This window comes from Miniopterus schreibersii, assembly GCF_964146895.1.
Source record: "Miniopterus schreibersii genome assembly, chromosome: 21".
NCBI lineage: Eukaryota > Metazoa > Chordata > Mammalia > Chiroptera > Miniopteridae > Miniopterus > Miniopterus schreibersii.
In genome coordinates this window covers 10,213,978-10,236,707 of record NC_138123.1, presented here as the reverse complement: position 1 = coordinate 10,236,707, position 22,730 = coordinate 10,213,978, and the positions used below count along the sequence as shown (strand labels likewise).

The following is a 22,730-nucleotide window of genomic DNA, read 5'->3' as shown; positions in this document are numbered from 1 at the left end:
TGGGTGTTAATTACAAGACTGTTCATTTTGCAAAAATGTGAGCTGTACATTTATGATGTATGCACATTTTCAGTTTGTATGTTATACTTGAGTAAGATTTTTTTTACTGAAAACCCCTTGATTTAAATAAGTCAGTACTCCAAGCAAATGAAGGAGAGAGTCAGGGAGAGGCAACACATATAATCCCAAATCAATTAAGTCCGTTTTTATGTAGTCTTTAATTTTTGGTATCTTAAAAAATGTATCCATTATTTGTTAATGCACTTTTACACAGACGTAACGGGCAATTCTAAATCAAGGGATTGGGTAAATGGTATTCAGTTTCTTCAATTTAATTAAACATAAGTAATAAACACAGTTTTGCAAAGGATCTCCACGCTAAGTGAACACAAACTGGGGGAGTCTTAGGTGTAGCAACATACTACAGGATAGCCTGCCGTTGCTATGACAAAACACCCACACTGATGAGCCTCGCTTTCTATGAACTAATTAATCAGCCACAGTGTTCATAAGAAACACTATTTTAAGCGAAATGAGCCAGTCAGGGAAAGACAAATATCACACGATCTCACTCATATGTGGAATCTAATGAACAAAATAAACTAGCGACCCATCTGTGATACTTTCAACAATAAAGATAAATTAAACCTAAATAACAACAACAAAAAGATAATAAAAATAAACTAACGAACAAAATAGATCCAGAGACAAGGTTGCATGGAACAAACTGACAGATCTCAGAGAGGAGAGGGGTGGGGGAGACAGGAGGAGGTTAACCCAAGAACTTATATGCATATTCGCATGGCCCATGGACACAGAGAATAGTGTGCTGAAGGCCTGGGGTGGGGGTGGGGGGCAAAGGGGAGGGGAAATGGGGAGCATCTGTAATACTGTCGACAATAAAAAATAAATTAAAAAAAAGAAACATTAAAATCAGAGCGTAACAGCTAGTGTAAAAGTGAGATCTATTAAGTACGTACAGGTGTGATTTCCCCCTTCTCTCTATCAGAGATTTCATCCATTTCTTAAAATACATGTTTTACTATATTTTAATTTCACTACTGAAACTAAAATATAGGAATTAAATAAATGAGGACATTAGTCCACGTACTTTTGCAACAAAAGCCATAAATCCACAGCAAATTTCAAAATCCAAACACCAATTTCCCCCAAATAGACAGAGTTGCCTCTCTAGGGCGGGGCCACCAGGGAGGTGACTCAGGGTGTACAGTGTGCTCCGGGGAGCCTGAGCCCTTCCTGAAGCCAGGAAGCAGATGCCCACAGTCAAGTCCTTAGGGGCCAAGGATGTCTGGGCAGACTGTCCACACACTGAATTGCTAAATGCAAAGCGTAAGATGAGGAGAGGTAGACAGAAGCCAACCCTGGGTACCTGGGAGTGCCAATGAATACAGTGTTGAAGCAAGGAAATGAAAGGGAGAAGAGTGTGAACTTGAACTATTTATTATAAGCTCAACTGGGAGGACCTAAGGGGGATTTTGATGTTATCCCCTGTCCACGTTCACAGGAGGGCAGGTAAAGTTGCAATTAAGGCTAAAAACCTGAATTATACCATTTCTCCTGCAGTCCTCCGAGCATCTCTCCAGAGACTTCATCCATCTTGAACCTATTTCATTTCCAGGTTATCCAGCTAATCAGTTTCTTCCTTCTAGGTCTTCCATCGATCACATTGATTTTACAATCAACGTTATGCTTAATCAGCAACAACTTCAAAGGAGGCCTTTTATCCATCACCCTAATACACTTGCTCTGGGTCTTCTCATCAAACGGGGCCTGTCCAGCACCCGTCATGAATCATGAGGCTGATGGATGGGATGAAAACTGGAACCAAGTTCATGGTTGCTTATTTTCAGCTTTGCACTTCCTTTAGCTAATCAAGTTAGTTCCTTCCCAGGAGACCAGAGAGAATGAATGAGAGAGACGACTCATCTTCATTATATTGTTGATATGAGCAATTTATGACTTTTAACGCTCTTGACACCATTGTCAAGGCGAAACTCAAAGATGCCAACGCATTCAACTCCCTAAAATTGTCACCGCAATATCCCCTTTCTTGAGAATCAGCATTTTACCCATCCCAGTTAATATAATTACTCACCCCTTTATACTACGTTGTTTCCGTTTTGAGGGGAGGGGGTTTTGTATCCACTCATTTATCTTCCACATCTTCCCATTCATCTTATCAATTATCAAGAAAATTTTGCTGCAGCTATTAGTAATTTCTAGCTATATCCAATTTGCCCTCTACATGTCACCTTCAAACTTCTAAAACCCACAGACATATGGTTGTAGGTGCATATAACTTCCTTAGGCCCTCTGAATCCACCTTCTCAGGGACATCATCAAAAGCTACTTTATACCTTCCCAGACACACCACATTGTCACTCACTTCTAAATACCTTACTGGGGTTTGGGTAACAAGCAATAGGAGTCACCCACTGTATGTTCTGACTCTCAGACTTTCTCTTCCTTGATGTATGTCTTTTTTAATTCATTCTGCAACACACAGACCCTGCCACATGTGAGGCATCCTGCCAGATAGCGTGGATATTGCAGCTGGGGGAGTTTAATCTACATTTCTTGAGCTACTTGCCTCGAGTGCCACAGTCTTTGCTTTGTTTTTTCATGTTTCACACCCAATCACTGGCCGAAGCAGACACATTTTTCATTCACATCGCCTCCTACTTTGATTCCATTTCCATTTTCTCTCCACCACCTTAATTTAAAGCTTTATCATCTTGTACTTGCACCATTTCAAAAACTTCTTTCCAATGTGCCTCTCTGCCACGGTCTCCAGCTTAATCAAACATTATACTTTACAAAAACACACACAAAACAACCCAAAACATTAATGTAACTATCACAATGACCCAGTGAAGGTAAAAATGTTTTCTCACTTTGCAGATAAGAACAGTAGTTGTTAAAGAGTTAGAACAAACACTGTCTAAAATCACACAATAATAGGTGGGTAACATAGAGATTTTACTCTAGGTCTGAATACATTGACTATCTCCCAGTTTAAGGGAGCTGTTTAAGGGAAGTTGGCCAGAGTGGGAACACAAGGTATGAATTATGGTGTTGGTATTTAAATTAGGTCCAGGACCCAATTTCCACATGAGGGTGGGGGTGAGGAGGGAGCTTTCTCCACAGACAATACCAAGCAGTTCTCTGACACCAGCTGGGTGTTGAAGAATTCAACTCATCCTGACATTATCTATCCAGAGATAGCACCAGATCCCACCGGTTAAGGGCTCAGCCCTAGAACACAGCCCCCACACATACACTTCAGATGCCAGTCACAAGCCCAGGCTGTCACCGGTACTTCTGACCACCTGGCTATAAATCAGAGGTTCCACCCTCCTTGAGTTCAATTAATTTGCTAGAATGGCTCCCAGAACTCAGAGGAACACGTCACTTACTAGGTCACTGATTTACTGGAAAGGATATTAACTCAGGAAGAGCCAGATGGAAGAGATGCCTAAGGCGAGGTAGGTGGGAAGGGGCATGGAGCTCTCATGCCCCCTCCAGGTGCACCATTCTCCCCAAATCTCCTGAGTTCACCAAGCTGGAAGCTCTCTAACTTCATCTTCTTGGGGTTTTATGGCAGTTTCATTCCACAGGCATGATTGAATAGATCACTGCCCACTGCTGATTGATCCAACCTCTAGCCCCTCTCTCCTCCAGAGAGGTCAGGGGGGTGGGATTGGAAGTTCCAATCCTCTAATCACATGGATGGTTCTCCTGGCATCCGGCCCCCCACTTCTTAGGTGGCTCCAAAAGTCACCTCACTAATGTAACAAAGGACACTTTTACTGCTCTCATCACTTAGGAAATAACAAGGGTTTGGGGAGCTTTGTGACAGAATCAAGGGCCAAGACGAAATATATATTTCATATTATAAATCACAGTATGCAAATGCCAGGACACCAAAACAGGTGACATCGAGAAGGAAGAACAGACCTGTCTTGGGAGCAGATTGGATATGAGGAGGAAAGAGGCATGCCCAAGATTGGGAGCTCCGGAGGCTGGGTCGTAGAAGGTTCGGCCTGGCTTCCCCTCACTATATCCTAGAAGGCTGTGTGATGAGGCAGTTTAAGAAGCGAGGGCTCTCCCTGCATTTGTTCCCACCCTGGCCCTGCCTCTTACTGGCTGTGTGTCCTTAAGAAAGTACTTAACTTCTCTGTGCCTTACCTCAGTACAACTGGAATAATTAATAACAATAATAATAACAGTATCTGCCTAAAAAGAAGAATGCGGATTATTAAAGTGCTTAAAACACTTGGCACACAGCACACATGTCGTATCTATTTACAAAACATTATTTGGAAACATCTAGACATTTCCTTTGCTTTGGAATAAGTTAAAGTTGTCTGTGACTGTAGCATGGATTTCATTACTTGCATTCCGTTTAAAGTTGGAATTAAAACAAAAAGAACCAGCAGAGGCCAGAGCCCAAGTCACGCCGGTTATTTGGTGTAACACCCAGCAAGTCCCGACGTGCTCCCGACTCAAATGAGGTCGAGGAGAGGGTTTCACACACAGTGAGCACCTTTCCTCCCCGACAAGATAACTGATCACATTTGCGCGATGAGAACAGATCGCTTTCCTTCCCATCGTGGGAGGGGCTTAATGAAAATCTCACCCAGGGATTCACCCCCTTACAGTCAAAGGCTGCTTTGTCAATCCACTGCTTTCCGGACAGACTTCTCACTCAAAGAGGAAACACAGCCCCCTCTGCAAAAGCTGGCTGGTTAGGATGTCTTCCTACAAAAGTGTTATCTTAGTGTTTGCAGTTAGGAAGAGCTCATTTAGGCCAAAGCTTTTGTTTCAATGTACAATTCGGTAACTTTTTCCCACTCTCTAAATAGCAATCAATCAAAATAGCCCCAGGATGGCCTGGATGCAAGCAGCTAGCAGTCACAACCAACACCCCCTCCTTTTTTGAGTCATTCCTCAGTTCCCATGGTCTCTTCCCCCGACTTGGAAGGAAAGTTCACTCCTCTGGACGTCTAAACCCTCCCATAGCAGGTCGGGCTATTGCATCCGAGTGACCTCAGCCCCTGACCTTCGACTTCTCCCTGTCCCTGGGCTTATGTTTGCGCCCACGCTGGAAGTGAGCTGGCAGGGGACGCTGGGCATTTCAGTCCCATGCTTTTTAATCCTTAACGGAATGTTCTCGGGCTGCTAATGGGAAGAAAAGAATGACTATGCCTCAAGAAATCAGGCTAAACATTTCTAAGCACCAAGGGGCCCATGACTCCTCAAGCTGGAGGGGTTGCTGGTCAGGAGAAACAAGTGCCTTTAGCGGGGCTGCTCCACAGGCCACAGGCGCGTCGGTGATGGACCAGATGACACATGGTCCCAGATCTCAATAAGGGAGGGAGAAAACCTGACCCTTCTCCTTGCGGTGTTATCCCTGTGGTCCTTCTGCTCTGAGCAATGCCCTGGTAGACAAGGAAGACAGGCAGTGAACTGAAATGTCATCAACCCGGCCTCTTGGGTCCCCTTTTCTGAGCTGCCAGGAAGGCGGACTCACTTCTATAAATTGCCCCAGTCCCCTCGTCAGCACCCTCTCCATTCATCTGGATTATAAATGGAACAATCGTTTCCCACACACCAGCTGTGCAGGCAAACACGCGTGTATCAGGTATTCTCGCTTCACAGTCATAGCTCTCAGTCTCTCCTAAATGTTATGTAACAGTGGCGCCTTCACCCCCGACTCCTTAAAGGAAACCTTCAGTGGCTTCACTGGTAGATGGGGTCTCCCTCCTCCCGCCCCTCCCCCGGTGTCACAGATGCTGGAGAAAAGGCACTTTAGACGTCACCCGGGGAGCAGAGAGCACAAACCAAGCACACGGTCATTTCCACGGCCAAGCCTATCGCCTCCTCCGAGGCCTTGCGTTCCCATCAAGGGGCACCTGCCCCTCCCTGGCCACGTTTGCTGGGCACAGTGAACCCAACAAACTTCCTCCCAACAGAGTTACACACTTTCTTGTACAACTCAGGGTCCCGTCTTCCCTGCCCACAGATGACAGTTTTAAAAGGAAGACAGAATCCCTTAGAAGTTGGCTGTAGTAACATCTCATGTGCAAATGCCTCCACCCGGCAGCAAAGCTCACAGGCTGTGTGACAGCTCACTCGTCAGAACAGAAAGCTGCTCAGTAGGAACAGGCAGGTCCCCACGCACGAAAATACCGAGAAAGCAGGCAGTTATTTCCCCGAAGAAGCCTCCTGGAAATTACAACTGCGTTCAGGGGAAAGGACACACTTTGGGGCCAGCATCCATCATGGCTCGCGTCTGAGGTCACCGTGGGACTGTCCTTTCCCAGCACAGTCCAGAGAACGGTCCCCATCAATTACAGGCAGCGTTACCCGGGACACGAAAGGAGTCGTTTTTCAAAAATCCGTGCAAGGATGCTCCTGCCCTTCAGTGAAAAGCTGACAGTGCCCCAGAGCCCAGGTGGCTGCTGGTTTCATGCCACCAACAGCCACTGCCATCAGCACCTGCTAAGCATTCCCTCCCAGGTAACAGAGTAGGTCTGGGGACGCCCGGAGGTTCTTACCATCCTGGTGGGACCTTCCCTCCCTGCAGAGCCCGGCGGCCAGGAGCTGCGGCTGGTGTGCTGTCCCCGGTGCCACTGGAGCCTTTGGCGGCAGAATGTTCCATGTGGTGCAAATGTACCGCCACTGGTTGTATTTCAGTCCCTCCGTGGCTGGCCTGGATGCTTTGGAAATCAGCCAGAGCGAGCGCGGAGGCTGCAGCTTGCAGTTGCTGAATTTGCCCAGGAACGTGCTGCTGAGAAGGTGGGCCCCTCATTAAGCATTTTAGCAAACACCAGGGCTGCTGTACTCAATTACCTTTCTCTCTCTTTTCCTTTCCAACGGAGCTGGGCTTTGCTGCTTGTGCAATGAAATTACGGCCAGAGCTCAAGCTGCCCCAGGGGACGCAGGCGCTGAGCCGACCTCCACACACCTCCGAGCTGACCGGACTCGGCTGCCGTTCCAATCAGACAAGAGAGGCCTTTCTAGAAGGATCGGAAGGAAGAGGGAAAGCTGCGGGGAACTCCAGGTCTCAGCAAGCTCCATGGCAGGTGGGAGTCTGCAAAGTGCTCAGGGAACAAACATCGGACCTCTACTTGAACTTGACCATGTGGTGCCAACTCCCAACAGGTGGGGAGAAAACTTGCCTGCTCCTCCGAGGAGCCCATGCAGCACACACAGCCTCATCTTCAAGAACAAAGCTCTCCAAGTGCAGCAGCCCCATCTGCCAAGGCTCTTTCAATCGACCTGGGTTGTATTAAACTGTTAATTAAACTGCATTAAACGACCGCGCTCTTTGCTTTCCCTATGTTTTGTCAACATTTTATTGTTTAGAAGTTTTATCTCGGAGGATTCGATCACACAACTAACACATAGCATAGGCCAGGCCACAGCTTAGGCCAGGACTCTTTAAAATCATAGTACAGAGCCCAGCCAGTGTGGCTCAGTGGATTGAGCATTGTCCCATGCACCAACAGGTCACTGGTTCGATTCCCAGTCAGGGCACATGCCTGGGTTATGGGATCACTTTATGGATGCTTCTCTCTCACTGATGTTTCTCTCTCTCTCTCCCTCTCCCTTCCTCTCTCTCTGAAAATCAATAAAAACCTATTTTAAAATAATAGCACACAAAAGCAAAACACCTACCAATTGCCAACTGTTCACCTTCCTCCGCGTCCCCACTTATTGAAAATTTCAGTAGGATGGTCGCCACGTGAGTTCTGCTCACTTCTCTATCCCTAGTCTAGCACCCACTCCACTATGGGTTATTTATTGGCTGAATTAATTATTTTCCATGGCTCCTGGCAATGTTGGCAGGGCCCCACACGTTGGTACAATTCCTTTGGTTGGTATGTTCCAGGCTTCAGATGCGTTCCTTTCCTGACTGCTTTTCCTATTATCGGAAAGGAAAGGCCTATGCCTTCTAATGTAGTTAGTCCAAGAAAGGGCAGGAATAGCTTCCAGCCAAGTTAAATACTTGTTCCAGAGCAACTTCAACCCAAACATTAAAATTCAAGCTATGTTACCGAACAAGGGTTCGCTGTCCGACGTGCACAGAAGCCAGTATCACAGCTTTTGAGAGAAGGGAAGGCTTTTATTTGGGATGGACTGGCAAGGAGACAAGAGGCAAGGCTCAGATCTGTCTCCCTGGTCCAGGGTTTGGGGCAAGGTCATAAGGGGTAGCAGTTAAGGGTTCACAGTGTTGCTTGTGAGTGGTGTATCTGGGGTTTAAACTTTGGTTCCCAGTCTTATTAGAAACAGGATAGGACCAATTTTGAGCTGGTTTTGTGGTCATGCTATGGCCAAGGGTTTCTTTCTTTCTTATTTTTTTAAAAATTGATTTTAGAGAGAAGAAGGGAGAGAGAGAGAGAGAGGGAGAGACAGAGAAACATCAATGTGAGAAACATCGATCAGCTGCCTCCTGTATGCTCCCTGACTGGGGATCGAACCTGAAACCTGGGTATGTGTCCTGACTGGGAATTGAATCCACCACCTTCTGGTGTACGGAGCAATGCTCTAGCCAACTGAACCCCTGGCCAGGGTAGGTTCTGATTTCTAAGAAGAGTCCATGACATTTATCAGGCCTGAGAGCATCAAGAAGTAGCTGTGAATTAACAAGAGTCCAAGAAAACTACTCACGTTTTCCTCCTCATAGGCAATGGCCTTTTAGAGCAGAAAAGCAGACTTGCAGGCAAACCAGGTGCCCATGTGAGACAACAGAGCCCATTCAGTGGCCAAGAGATAGCTCAGTGCTTGCACACAGTAGGTTCTAGATACTTACTGAATTCACATCAACCTTTAAAGGACTTCTCTGGAACACTTGGATGCCAGACACTTATTCTTGAGCCTGGAGGAGCCCACACTTACCTAGTTTGGGATCTCAGTTCATGATCCCATCTCTGGGTCATTTCTCTAGGGTACTTGGCCACACTGCTTCTACTGTCCCCTACACCGTGCCCAATTACACTTGTACTCAAATGGAATGAGGTGGTGACATTGACTGTGGTGTGACCAGTAAAAGAGCCTCACCCCCTTTCCACTAGCCTTGGTCTTTGTAAGCAACAGGAAACCCCTGGTATCAATGAGGCATCTCCCTTTCCTTCTACCCGATCTTCAAGGTGCAATGTCATTTGTTCGTCCATCAAGCAGACACCCCTGATGGCTACAACCCACAGCAATTTCTCTGCCCCATGACTGGCACGCAATCATTTCACATTTAATCATATACTGTCTTCCGACACTCTTTGGATGCCATTGTTTTTGTTTTCTTTTTACTTCTAGGTATATCTTACCATCTAACCAAATGGTATACATGTTATTCCTGTATAAAAGTCACAAATGATATCCCACTGACTATGACATGAAAAATTAAGACTACTCATCACGGAAGTTAAGTCCTTCATAACTGGGCCCCTTCAAGTTTCCTCTCCCATCATGCCTCTACCAGAACCTCTGCTTTGATTACAAAGAACACTTCCCAGTCCCCCCAAATCACTGTGCTAGCTCATGCTTCCCAGCCTTCGCAAATGCGGGGTCAACCCAGGAGTCTCAGCTCCTCCCTCAGTGCTCACTCTCTGGGCTGCCTCCTCTGGTCCCCCCAAAGAACCCACAGGCTGGAGGGGCACTCAACGTCAGCATGACCACCCCTATGTGTGTCAGAGCTCTGTACACACCTATGTGGATTTCAACTCTGCCTTTTCTGCAATGAGCAATGTTCATACCATGGATTGGCACTGCTTTTCCCTAAGAAAAATAGACTTTTTCACCAATAAATTACCATTTGGCAGAAAGCACAAGGGAATACAAAGAAGGATTTCTGAAGAATCGTCTGTCTATTGACTAACTCAGAATTTTACCGACGTTAAGAATTGTTTGGACACTTGTGTTAATCAAAATTGTTAGACATCTCAGCTTGATTTTGTCAGAACACACTGAATCACTAACTCACAGCCACCTCATTGATACCCAGCCCCAGACACTACCAGCAAGAATGCTAGAAATTCCTGGAAAGTGAGTAGAAAAAAAAAAAAGGAAATTTTCTATAAAACAGTAGTCTATATATTTTCATTAAAAATGTGAAAATCTAAAAAGCCAGTCCTCTCCTCTTGAACCCTCCCATCCTTCCCCACACTCCTAACAGCTGGAGGGCCCAGGTACAACATTGAAGAATCTCAGATCCACAGCAAAAGGCCCAGTGGAGACCTCCGGCCCCACTGTGAACCTGGAAAGGTGCAAGGAAAAAGAAATTATTTTACTAACATGTACAAATAGCACCTATTCTGCTTAGTATTTTCTTACAGAACAAACTCATTTTTATCTGTTTGGAAAATCTTTATTGCGCCTTTAAAAGATATTTAAAATGCATCTGAGAAGGCCAACGAGACATGATTACCTCCCTCCAAAGAGTGTTCACTATTCATCTGCTTAGTATTTTATTATTTATTTTTTATAATTTTTATTGACTTTATTGGGGTGACATTGGTTAATAAAATTATACAGTGTACAATTCTATAACACATCATCTGTATATTGTATTGTGTGCTCACCACCCAAAGTCAAGTCTCCTTCTGTCACCATTTGTTCCCCCTTTACCCCCTTCTCCTTGTCCCACCCCCATTTTTCCCTGGTAATCACCATACTATTATCTGTGTCTGAGTTTTCTTGGGGTTTTTGCTTAATCCCTTCACCTTTTTTCACCCTACTCGGCATTTTGAAATGTTGGCCCTGCATTAATAAAAAGTTTATTTGGCATTCTAAGGAGGTAGCCAATAGAGGTTGGAGGCACCCTGTGGCCCCCGTGCCAGCCAGCCTCTGCTACCACAACCCAGGGCTTCCCTGTGGGCAAGAATCCAGAAGAAATGAAGACTAACAGAAGCCTGATTACCCCCCAGCAGCATAATTACACCCGTCCACCCCCTCCAAAGAAGAGACAGCTGTGCTGGGAACTGTATACCTTTCTCTCTTTCTCCCATCCCCACTGCTAACCCCAAATCCATCTTCCCGTGTTGCCTGGATGTTCCGCTCTGTCACTGGGTGAGGTTGGCCTCACCCACCCGCCCGACCTGCCCACAGTTGCAGCCACTTCAGGGTCAGGGCTCAGAGAGCTCAGCACGGACCAGCGGTTACGGAATCCCTTAGAAATAATCGCACGGGCAAGACGGTGCTTTCAAATTCACTCTCACGCAAACCCACTCAGTCTAAGGATCACAGCGCATGTAGCGATGCCTTTCAATTTCTAATAATATTTCAGAAGTTTCTGTCTCACTGGCCTGAAATTGATGTTGGCACAGGGGAAACTGGGTCAAGGCCCTGAGAAAAAGGAATCATCGCTCCCTAAAACCACCCCAAGATCGCCAAATATTTATATTACGAAAACGGTTAGCCAGGGGAAAAACATGTTTCAGCAGGAAAATATTTACATGAATTTCCATTATTGTACAACTTACGGGATATGAAATGATACAAGACAGCTGCTAACCATGAAATGTGGACACGGTAAGGAGAAAATTCAGGAGAAAGTAATAAAATGCGAGCGCCCTTGGGGAGGGCAGCGGCGATCATCTGAGAGTCCTTTGCAGGGTCTAGTCTTGCAGGAGGCAGGCAGCCTGTTTCCTAGACGGTCCTGAGTTACAGAGACGTGGGCCAGCAGCCCCGAATCTCTGCAGATCATCCCAGTTTATCTTTTCCAGTTCCTGCCCGGCCGTGTGTTTCCTAACTGTCCCGGATCATGTTCCTGTTCTTCCCTTTCACCACTAGAGAGAGCTGCAGCCCAGGCAGGGTGGAGGGCTCCGGCCTCCAGCGTCCCATGACCAGCTACAACGCTGGTGGAAATCAATGTCATCCCTCAGCTGTCCAAAATAAGCTTCTGAAGCTTGTCCTCCAGCTGAAAGTGCTCGAGTGTTTCACGTACACATGTGGGTGCACATCCTGGAAGTATTCTTTTTACCTTTTAGCTACCTTAATACGAGAATCTGTGAATCGTTTGAAAGACATGACCTAGATGATAACCCACATACACGGCCTAAGCATTCAGATACCTGCTTTTTAAAAATTAATGATCCAGTCACATGGAACTCATTAGATTGATTTACACGTGGATTAAAAGCAATCTGCAATTTATCTGCCACTCCCCAATTCTTTGGGCATAAATGATTGCCCAGAGTTAAGAAAAGTCTTCTGGGGCATGTTGCCCAAGACGATTTGGTGATGGTGAGTGAGCAGTTTAATTAAGCGAACTCTGCTTATTAACCTTTGGCCAAAGTCACATCTGTACCCATTCCTTGTTCTGGCTCTTAAAACAGTCTTTAAAAGGAGCAGCCAAGTTCAGTCCGAATTTGCTGCTTGGGCACAAGCCCATTTACAAAAGCAATGATCTCTCAATTGGTAGGCGATAAAGTAGGTGCGTAGGTGGGGTCCCAAAAGGCATCATCAGTCAGATCGTTGTGCAGAGGGGAGGTCCATGCCCTGATCAATACAGGAGCTCATTTTATATGACACGTCTACAAAGTTGTGTACAAGCTGAATTACACCCAAGAGGGAAAAAAAGTGGAACCTGCACAGGAACAGCAGAAGTGGCCCAAAGATGGTCCTCGGGTCCCAGTTATGTCAAGTTCCACTCTGTCCAGGCCATCTGTGGTGCTGGGTGGAGCTGGGGTGGGGATAGGGCCAGCCCTCTCCATGCACCATGCTCTAGGGTGGAAGCCCTAGGAGTCCAGGAATTTTGCACTTGAACCTGGCCTTGCAAGTGGGAGGAAGGAATGCGCTTCATTTAAGTGTGTGTCAGCTGGATTTACAAGCTCCATATACTTAGATGTATAGTTTTGCCCTGGATCCCACCAATGGTGGGGTGGGTTTGCTCTCTTCTCTCCTTGGTCCACTTTACGAATCCAAGGCGTATCTTGATTTGGTAAGTCTTGGTTGGGTTTCTATGAAGAGGAGACCTGTGCAGAGACCAGGGGGTAAGGTGTGGCAGCCACCTGGCCACATGTATCTAGTTCAATTTAAGTTAAAGTTAAATAAAATTTAAAATCCAGTTCCTTAGTCACACTGGCTACATTTCTGGTGCTCAGTCGTCCCATGGGGCCAGCGACTACTGGATCTGACAGCAGACGTATAGAACACTTCTATCGTCGCAGAATGTCCTATTGGACAAATCCACAGTAAGTCAGCTTATTTGGAATACAGTCTGAGGAGGTGACCGAGCCCTTATTAGACACTAGAAACGGTAGCATTGCTTTGGGGGTGGGCCAATCAGAGATCTCAAACTGGCTACCTGTGGAATGAATACTGTTTTTGGCTTCTGTCTGAAAATAGGCCACTCTGGCCACTCTGGGCCTGCGTTCCCACACTGCATCTGAGGGTGTTTCCTCTCATTCCTGCTGCACACGCATCTGAATGGGAGCAAAAATACAGTCTCTGGCACTGAAGAAAGTGTATCTATAACACAACACCATAAAAAAGACCCAGGGACATTGAGGCATGCAACAGGCTGATGTACTTCAGAGGGAAGGCGGGGGACAAGGAGGGATTAACCAGAGAACTTCCATGCACACTTGCACAGCCCATGGACAGACCATAGTTCTCGGAAGGGCTGGGGAGGGGGCTGGAGCAGGGTGGAGGGGGTCAGTGGGGGGAATAAAGGGACATCTGTAATACTTTCAACAATAGAGATAAATAAATAAAAAATCAACCCCCTAATAAACAAAAATTTTTTAAAAAGGTTCCTAGAGCACTCTTGCTTAGTTTTTCTGTATCTGTAAATAGATAAAATCCGTTCACTTATCCAAATGGTACTCTTTGATCTATAAAAACTGGGTCAGTGAATTACAAAATAAGTTGAAAGCAAACTTCCTAATTTCTAATAATCCAATACTCAACGCTCTGGACTTTCATATTTGATGAAAGGAAGGAAAACAAGAGAAGGGAGAAATGCCCCCGCTCCTCCACACACAACATACAGCACACAACACATACACGCACAATATACCCACATAACACATACACAAACACACAACACACACAAACACATACACACAAACACACAGAACACATGAACACCTGTGTCCCTCAGGGGTAGTGGGGCTGTAAAAGGCCTAGTTATGCATAAATAAAAATGAGCCCACTTACGAATAATATTTTAAATAACATTTGGGAGCCTAATGGAAAAGCATCTCAACTATGCACAAGTCTCTTCATTCAAAAATCCCATCTTAGGCTCATGCACTGGACCCATTTAAATTTAGCTCCATTACAGCGGGGACTTCATGTCCTGTTCGAGACCAGAATGGAGCAGGGCCTCCGTTCTCAGTCAATAGTCACTAAATGGAAAAACAACAGAGCCCACGCAGGGAACAGAACATTTCCTTAGACATTCTAAGCCTCTGCCGTCTTTCCCATGCCAAGCTGCCGTAATGAAACCTATATGAATTTATTCAGCGGGGCCTCTCCTGCGCGGGGCTCTGCGGGGGTTTCAGTACGAGCTGTCGATTCTCCGAGTCACGGGTCAAACGTCTAGGAAGCCAACTGCAATCTTGGAAGAAGAACCTGACTGCGAATGTCACGTTGCCTTTTAAAAAAGCTGTCACACACAAAACAATACTACAGGTTGTGCATGACATTACCTAGTATATTATCTACCGTATAACATACTATGATATGACCTATACCTAGAATACCCATTATATGCCCTATATCGACTATAGTATTATTATTTATCTAGTGCTCAACCTTTCCCTCACCTCCACGCCCCTGGGGCCACTGCTTTCCCCGCAGCCCCCCCAAGGAAGCTGGCTTTCCTCCCTCGGTCCTTGTACCACTGGCTGGGGTGGCTGTCCTCTCTCCCCGCTCCTCACTGCCACTTTGAGACCATCCATTCCGCCTCCCTTGTCCCCCACAGTCCCCAGCTTTGAATCTCCTGCCATTAGATTAGACACCCACTTAAGCGTCCCAAGTGTCACCATTGTCCACTGGTCCCAGGCCGCTTCTCGTCTCCTTTGTTCTCACTGTGCTGGATCGTTTCCATCGCTACGCGTGTCTTAATCTTGGAAACCTCTCTATACAGGTGGTCTCCCCAGTGCTCAGCTGCCTCATTTCCTTGCACCATCCCTCTCAATAGTCCCCACTCGGCCTGGGCCACTCTGCATGTCACGGCCACTCGGGAAACACTCCACCATCTCAGTTCTCTGCCCACAGCCTCTGTCATTTCCTTTCACTCTCCCTGCTCCTCTGACTTCATCGATATCTTTGCCCCCACCAAGATCGGCAACCCATTGATCACAGTCCCATGTTCCTATACCTCAGCCCCCGGTGTCTTCTCTTTCCTCCTGCAGCTTAAAATGCAGGCAGCTCAGGGCGCTGCTCTCTTGTACCTGCCCTCTGTCCCCTTGCACGCCCCTGCCCTGCCGTACGTGCCTGTCCTCAGCCTCCCCTACTCTCTGCCCTGCACCCTGCGGCCAAGCGGGCTGGAGAGCAGCCAACGTCAAGTTCACGCTGGCACCACGGGGGGGGCCCTGATGTTCCCAGCCAGCCGCTCTCATCTCTGGCCCACTCATCCATCTGCCCCCCACAGGGCCAGCTCACATCCCCTCTCCCCAAACCCCCAACACCTTCATCTTCATTCCCACTGTCACCTCTGATCTTTGTTCTCACCCCCAGGTATCTTAATCTACAGACCCTGCCTCCCCAGCCATTGCCAAGGGCAGTCCCCCGATTACACACTATATATCCCACCCCTCGTGTCACTCAAGGACACCCTCGGTAATTATGCCCTTTTCTACAGAAAAATTAATTTTTTGGCTCCATCCTGAATCACTCCTTCCGCAAAGAAAATGCTATTATCTCGCCCACCTGAACAAAGTCTTTTCTTGACGGAAGACAGTCTTTTGGCAGCTGCCCTCTCCATCTCTTACCACCGGAGAAGGGAGCTAATAGAGTTATGAATACACAGATATGATCTTCCTTAACGTGACCTCCTCCACACTGTGATGACATGGGGACAATCCTAGTTGCAGCAGAACCAGCCTTCCTGTCGCACTCCCTGAGGTTGCCTCCAGGGCCCACCAGGTGGCGTGCGAGCGTGGGACCAGGCCTACTGACCGGGTTCCCCAGCATCCCCAAAAAAACACCTTCTCAAATGTCCTCTTGCAGAGTTTTCAGGCATGTCTGTGACTCAGACGCTCACGCTTAAGTCTAGAGCCCCGAAGAAAGCCCCTCTCCCCACACTCCCCTGCGACCCCCCCTTCCAAGTGATACCCTGATGTTGCAGCACCCTACAGTCCCTAGACAAACACTGAACGAACCGTATCTATTTTGGAAAAGAAAACTCAGAGCATTACACTCATTTCCTTTGCAATCGTTGCGCAGCACAACAGAAGTTGTATTGCCAAGAGGTATAAAATTAGAGAGGAAATGGAAATCTGTTATTTTCACAATAAGGGCTTTTCATTTAAGCCAAAGGATTCTGAGTTCCAAAACAACTCACATCCCAAATGGGTGAGTTTTCATAGCGATTTACTGACTTCAGGCGTTCGTAGTGAGCTCTCACTTAACATTTTCAACACTGCAAATTTAGGCTATGCCTGAACTATTAGTCTTTCTAATATTATAATTAGATCAATATCCAATAAACATACAAGCATATGTAATATGCTCATAATATGCTGACCAGACAGGTCTATTCTTATTTTTTCATTGTAAAAGTGATATGAGCTTGTAGCAAATAAAATTCAAGCACTTTAGGGGCATATAAAATAAAATAGCCTTCCTTTACCTTTGCCCCACTCCTCAAATTACTTAAATTACTATGAATAGTTTGTGCATATACTTGCAGATTTTAAAAAATATGACTTTATTGTTTTACTTTACTAAATGGGATTTTTACCATATACGTTGTTCGGGAACATTCTTCTATTCCTGTAACACCTTTATGCTGGAATATTTCAGGTGAGAATATTCCTTCTTTTTAGTGACTGGTATTTCTCACAAGAGTAACAATAACAACGATAATAATAGAAAACACCCCTGTAATGCTCACTATGTGTCAGACTCTGGGTGCTTCGAACAATGGAACTCAATCACTAATGACAACCCTGGGAGCGAGGTGCTATTTATCATCTCCACTACAGATGAGAAAGCTGAGTCACAGACATGACAAATACCTCGCTGAAGGTCACAGAGTCACTAAGAGGTGGCATCATGGTTCAAAGTCCGACAGTCTGGTTCCAAAGCCCATGGTCTTCACCACCACGCTAGACTGATTATGCTACATACTGTTTACCAGTCTCCATGGAAATGGACATTTAGATGTTTACTATTTTAAACAAGGCCACAGTAAACACCCTAAAAATATGCATCAATAGCTCCTGAGGATTCATTTCTGGAAGCGAGGTTGCTCGCACGGGCATTCACAATTTCAGTAGGTCACGCCTAATTGACCTCTGAAAAGTTTCCTCCACCTACATTCCCTCCAAACAATGCTGGTTTTTTTGCACCTTGCTCACCCTGGATGTTATCAACCATTTTTCTTTTTCAATAAGCTAGTAAACACACAACAGAATCATGGTCTTGCTTTAATTCACAGGCCCCTGATCACTAGCCTGTTGGAGCAGCACCTCGAGTATTTATTGCCCATTTGTATTTACTGGTCTTTGAATTTAGGCTTCTCATATTCTAGTCTGCTATTCTACTGAGTTGTCTTTGTTTGTGGATTTGTAGAAGCTCTCTACCCCACACACCTTGCCTCGGTGACACGCACTTGCCTGGGGGGATACCCAAGGGGCACTTGGCGCAGCTGCTGCACACAGGCTCCTGGGTAAGGTCCAGAGGCAAAGAGCTGAGAACAAAATGCATGAAATACAGTTGCTTCCTCCAAAGCAAAACTGCCAGCGTAACACAGAGAGAATAAAGCTTATCTGAGATTATAGCTCAAGTCCATGTACAATCATTTTCCTTTGTGGTAAATACTGTATTGATCCAACGCGATGTATTAGGAAAAGCAAAAGTGATGGCTGTCAAGACTACTCAAGAGGGGCCAGAGGATGGGACCCACCTGGGTCTGATTCTGGAGCCTTCACTTGATTAGCTGGGAGGCTTTGGGCAAATTGGTTCATTTCTTCCCGCATCCAAGTCTCCATGAAACAAGAATCATAAAATTCACCGTGCAGTTATAAAAATTAAGGTAAAGGTCTGTGAGTCTCTATTACAGAATGTGGCCACACAATAGGTATCTAATTATTAGTACTGAATAATATTCGTTATTATTATGGTTAAGAATACAGTTGACTCTTGAACAACATTGGTTTGAACTGCGTAGGTCCAACTATACCTGGACGTTTTTTCATAGTATACAGTCAGCCCTCAGGATCCCTGGGTTTTGGGAAGATTTAACCAGGATGTAAATCAACGGGTGGGAATTTGCAAACGAAGAGGCCCAATTGTATGCACTGTTCCACACCATTTTATTTATGATACTAGAGCATCTGAAGATCTTGGCATCCATGAGGATCCTGGAACCAATCCTCCCATGGACACGAAGGGACTATGGCTAAGTTTTGGGGGAGTCAAAAGTTATACATGGATTTTCGACTACACATAGGTTGGCGCCCCAACCCCTGCCTTGTACAAGGGTCAACTGTACTAATATTTTTGATGGTGACTGATGACAAACCAATGTTCTGATTTGCCAAGTGTAACTGGCATAGCTGGCTCTGCTAGTTAGCTATGGATAAACTAGGTCAATAGTCTTTTACTTTTCAAATTAAAACTCACCTCTAGCTCCATGTACCCAATGAGCAGGAAATCTGTCTCCCCTGTATGGCCTTCTCTTCTGTTTCCTTGCCCAGGAATCTCAGCTGAGCTCAGGAGACCAATCCTGCTGGCTCCCTGGGTACATACAGGCTGGCGCCAGACTCGAGAATTCCCCTTTGAGGTTAGCGGGCTCCTCCGCCACCAGTCTTTGTTCAAAACAATGTGGCCAGGCCTCTGGCATCGATGGGAGGGCAGATCCCCTTCCAAGCCACAGTGGTTCTCAGGGCGGTGTGGACCTCTGTGTGCCATCCCTACAGAGCACTAAGCTCATTGCAGGGCTCCCTGGTGGAGCTGGCTGGGGCTCTCAGTGTTTCCTCTCCTTAGACTCACTCAGAGGCCCTTTTCCCAGACAGCTGGCCTCCCTGAGGGGGGCTGCCTGCCAACGCACCTATCCAGGAGCAATTATCTTTTTTACCTCTCGGTCCCTGCCCTCACCCTGAAGTCCCTCTTCCTCTGCCCCAGCAGCCCATGCCCTTTTTCTGATGGAGAAAGCAAAATATTATTTCATTAAAAATAATGCTGGTCATTCTAGGATCTCTTTTAGCCTTTTCACATTACAAGGGACTTTCCTCAGAAGTGGGCAGTTCCTGAGGATACGATCCTTACAAGCAGCAGGGACACAAGGAGGTGAAGGCCCCTACCTGTGACTGACCTTGGGGCTCAGGAAGTTCATTCCTGAACAAATGGCTATAACACATATCCCCTGCCTGCCGGAGCTGCCAGGGTCAGTCTTCCTTCTCTAGCTAATACCATAAATGCTACCCACACACAGTAAACAAAGACACTGGCTGGGTTTCTGAAACAGAGCTTTATGGGCTGTGACTGTTTTGGTGGCAGCATTAATTAGGGGGAAAAAAGTGTTCTCTTGTGAACTTGGAAGCCAATCAAGTTTGTTTCATGATGGGCTAGAGAAAAACCAAGATTATAATTTTTCTTCATGTTCCTACCCTCAGCCACCCCAGTGTGTACCGTACTTGAAAGCAATTTGCTTTAATTAAGTCATTGAAGTGGTGGAAACTTGTTGAAATCATTTACTGAATGGCTTTCACAGACCATGGGTTTGAAATTAAAGGACTCTGAAAGGCCAACTCGCTGGATTTCAGCAACCCACATGGTTGTGTATTTTCCTTGGTGCTGCAAAAATATCTAAGCACACGGAACCTGAAAATCACAGAAAAAGCAATGAGAGTGCCACTGATTTGCTCACGGAAGGGCAGGTTCACACTTACCCTGGATGCGTCCACAGAGCAGAAAATGGGAAAAGGAATCTGTATGCATCTCCCACTGCTCGGCTGCTTGGGGCTCAATGATCTCAGAGTTTCCAAAGATATTCCCAAGTGACTGATGCATAAGGAGCTCACTTTGTTTGCCTGGATGTCTTTGGATGTGTCCAAGTGACCCGGCACCTGCTTCAATGTCAAGGTGGGCTGACAGAATAGAAAGCGACCCCTGCCCTCCATCCCCGTGAGTCTGGAAGAGGAATCCTAGAGCTATCCTGCGATGTCCAGCCCTGTGGCCAAATGCTGGGCAAGACCTGGGGATATCTGTCTGTGCAAAAGTGCACTGTGTTCACAAGGCTGTCGGAGTTAGAACGAGCACCGCTTTCAGCTGTGTCCTGGGGTCCAAATGGAAACTCTCTAGGTGACACTCTCATTAGAGGCTGGTTTAGTCTGTGAACTGCAGCAGTCTCTTTGGCTTAAATACAATCTAATAGTGTTGTTATTTCATCTAGTGACTAAACCCTGAACTATTTTTTACAAAAATAAAATTATATAATACATATATATAAAAATATAAATAAAATCATTATCCTTAAAGTGGCATCTCTTCTATTTTCTCTGCTCAGCTAGAAGTACCACCAAACTCTCAGGACTCAAGTCAGAAACCTGGACTGCTCCCCATCCCTGCCCCATACTCAGTCTTACCAAGTCCCTCCAAAATGACCTCTATATAGCCTTCAATTGTGTCTCTTCCTCTCAATTTCCACTGCCAGGGTTTTAACTTAGCTTCTTGTTATCCCTGATCTGAAATACTGCAATGGGGCCTCAAGTGGCCTCCTGCTGTTTCCTCCATACCCACCTCCACCATCACAAGAGCTACCTTCCCAAAGCCCCGGCTGGTTAGGTTGCTCCTCTGCTTACACCTGGCTCCTTCCTTTCTCTGAAGCATCGTGACTCCTGTCACTCCTCGCCTTTCTTTTCTAGTCATAAATCCTGTGGTTCTCGAAATGCATCATACGGTTCCCACTGCATCCACCAGGCAAACCCTAATCACCTTCCAGAACCCACCCAAAGTCACCGTCTCTGTCGAGTCTTCTCTGCCTGGCCCAGGTCCATTGCTCCTTCTCTGTGTTACCTCTGTAGGTTGCTCGCAGTTCCATCACCACGCTCAGCACACTGCTTTATAAATATATGTGTATATACACACTGTCTCATCATTTACGATCTCTCAGAGGGCAGAGCTGTTGCTTACGCATCCCTGTGTCCCTCAGGTCTAACACGGTGCCTGGGCGAAACAGTGCTCAAGAAATGAATGCTGAATTGAAAAGCTACAACCCCTATACTATCGTCCATGGGTGTCAAATAAGAGAGACCTGCTGTTAAGCCCAAGTAACAATTAGGGAAACATAAAGAGAGAGAAAGACCGGGGCGGGGGGGAGATCAAGAAAGCAGTGACAGGCTCCACTCCGAGAGCAAACGTGAATAGCTACCAACAATTTTCCAAATAAAACCTACAACCAAGATGAACTCTCCCCATTTACGGAGGTGTCCTGCCCAAGAAAGTTTACTGGAGCATCTTCAGTGGAATAAACCAAACAGCGAGAAAACAACAACAATACTGTCATGAGCTGAACTGTGTCCCCAAAATTCCTATGTGCAAGTCCCAACCCTAGCATCTCAGAATGGAACTGTATTTGGAGATAAGGTCTTTGAAGAGGTGATTAAGTTAAAACGAGGCCTCCAAGGCGGGCCCTAATCCAATATGACCAGTGTCCTTATTGGAAGAGAAACACGAAGGGTCCAGTGCCTGCGTGCACAGATGGATGACGTGTGACAGGCAGGAGGGGGCTAGCATCAGCAAGCCAAGGACAGAGGCCTGGGGCAGGTCCTTCCCTTACAGCCCTCCAAGAAAACCAAGCCTGCCAGCACCTTGCTCTTGGACTTCCAGGCTCCAGAACTGGGTGAAAATAAAGTTTTATTGTTAAGTGACTCAGACTATGGCATTTTGCTTTGGCAGCCCTAGAAAACTAATACACACTCACTACATGGGGAGTTTGGTAAGGAAAAGAGAAAACATGTGAGGCATGAGGACTGTTTTCAGGAATCTCAAAGGCTGGCGGGTAGAAAAAAAAATCCCCCAAAAAGCCATTTTCCCCTAGGATTGATGTATTTCAGCTCCAAATAAGCAAGGACTAATCTCAGGACCCATTACCTCTAAAGATACCCTCTCGTCCTGATGTCTATGATCATTAAAAAAGGCATTCCACTTCAAAGGATGTTTCATTACAGGCAGGACTAAGATTTGCCTTTTAGGAACTCAAAACACCTCCACCAATGGCTAGTCTCTCATGTGATACTTTGTCTAAAAAAACATCATAGTATGGCAGAGATCAAGGTCAGACCCTAACTGGAATTCGGATACCTCTGTCCCACCTCCCGGTCTCAGCCTATCTTTCTCCTGCACTGATCGCAATGCAGGTTGAAGGGCTTCCTGGGAAAGGAATTCAAACCTGTCCACCACTGAGGTTGACACAGGCCAGGTGTATATGGGACAAGCAGGGGAAGACCTCCTCTGAGGAGGGAGCGGGGAAGCCCCGAGAAAGACACTGGAGTCAGGCCTGGGAGAGGAGGGGAATGCTGGTCCTGCTA

General features: G+C 46.3%; 1 protein-coding gene across 2 annotated transcripts in view; it reads right to left on the bottom strand.

Annotated features, from left to right (window-relative positions):
- PLD5 (phospholipase D family member 5) overlaps positions 1 to 22,730 on the bottom strand; it is a 144,312-nt gene that overhangs the window by 99,401 nt on the left and 22,181 nt on the right. The window contains exon 1 of one of the 2 annotated variants that reach the window (XM_081124128.1): positions 6,582 to 6,658. The exons of the other annotated variant lie outside the window; for it this stretch is intronic. The gene's annotated coding sequence lies outside the window, so the exon portion shown is untranslated. Of the gene's footprint in view, positions 1 to 6,581; positions 6,659 to 22,730 lie in introns of those variants that run through there. 2 annotated transcript variants of the gene reach the window in all.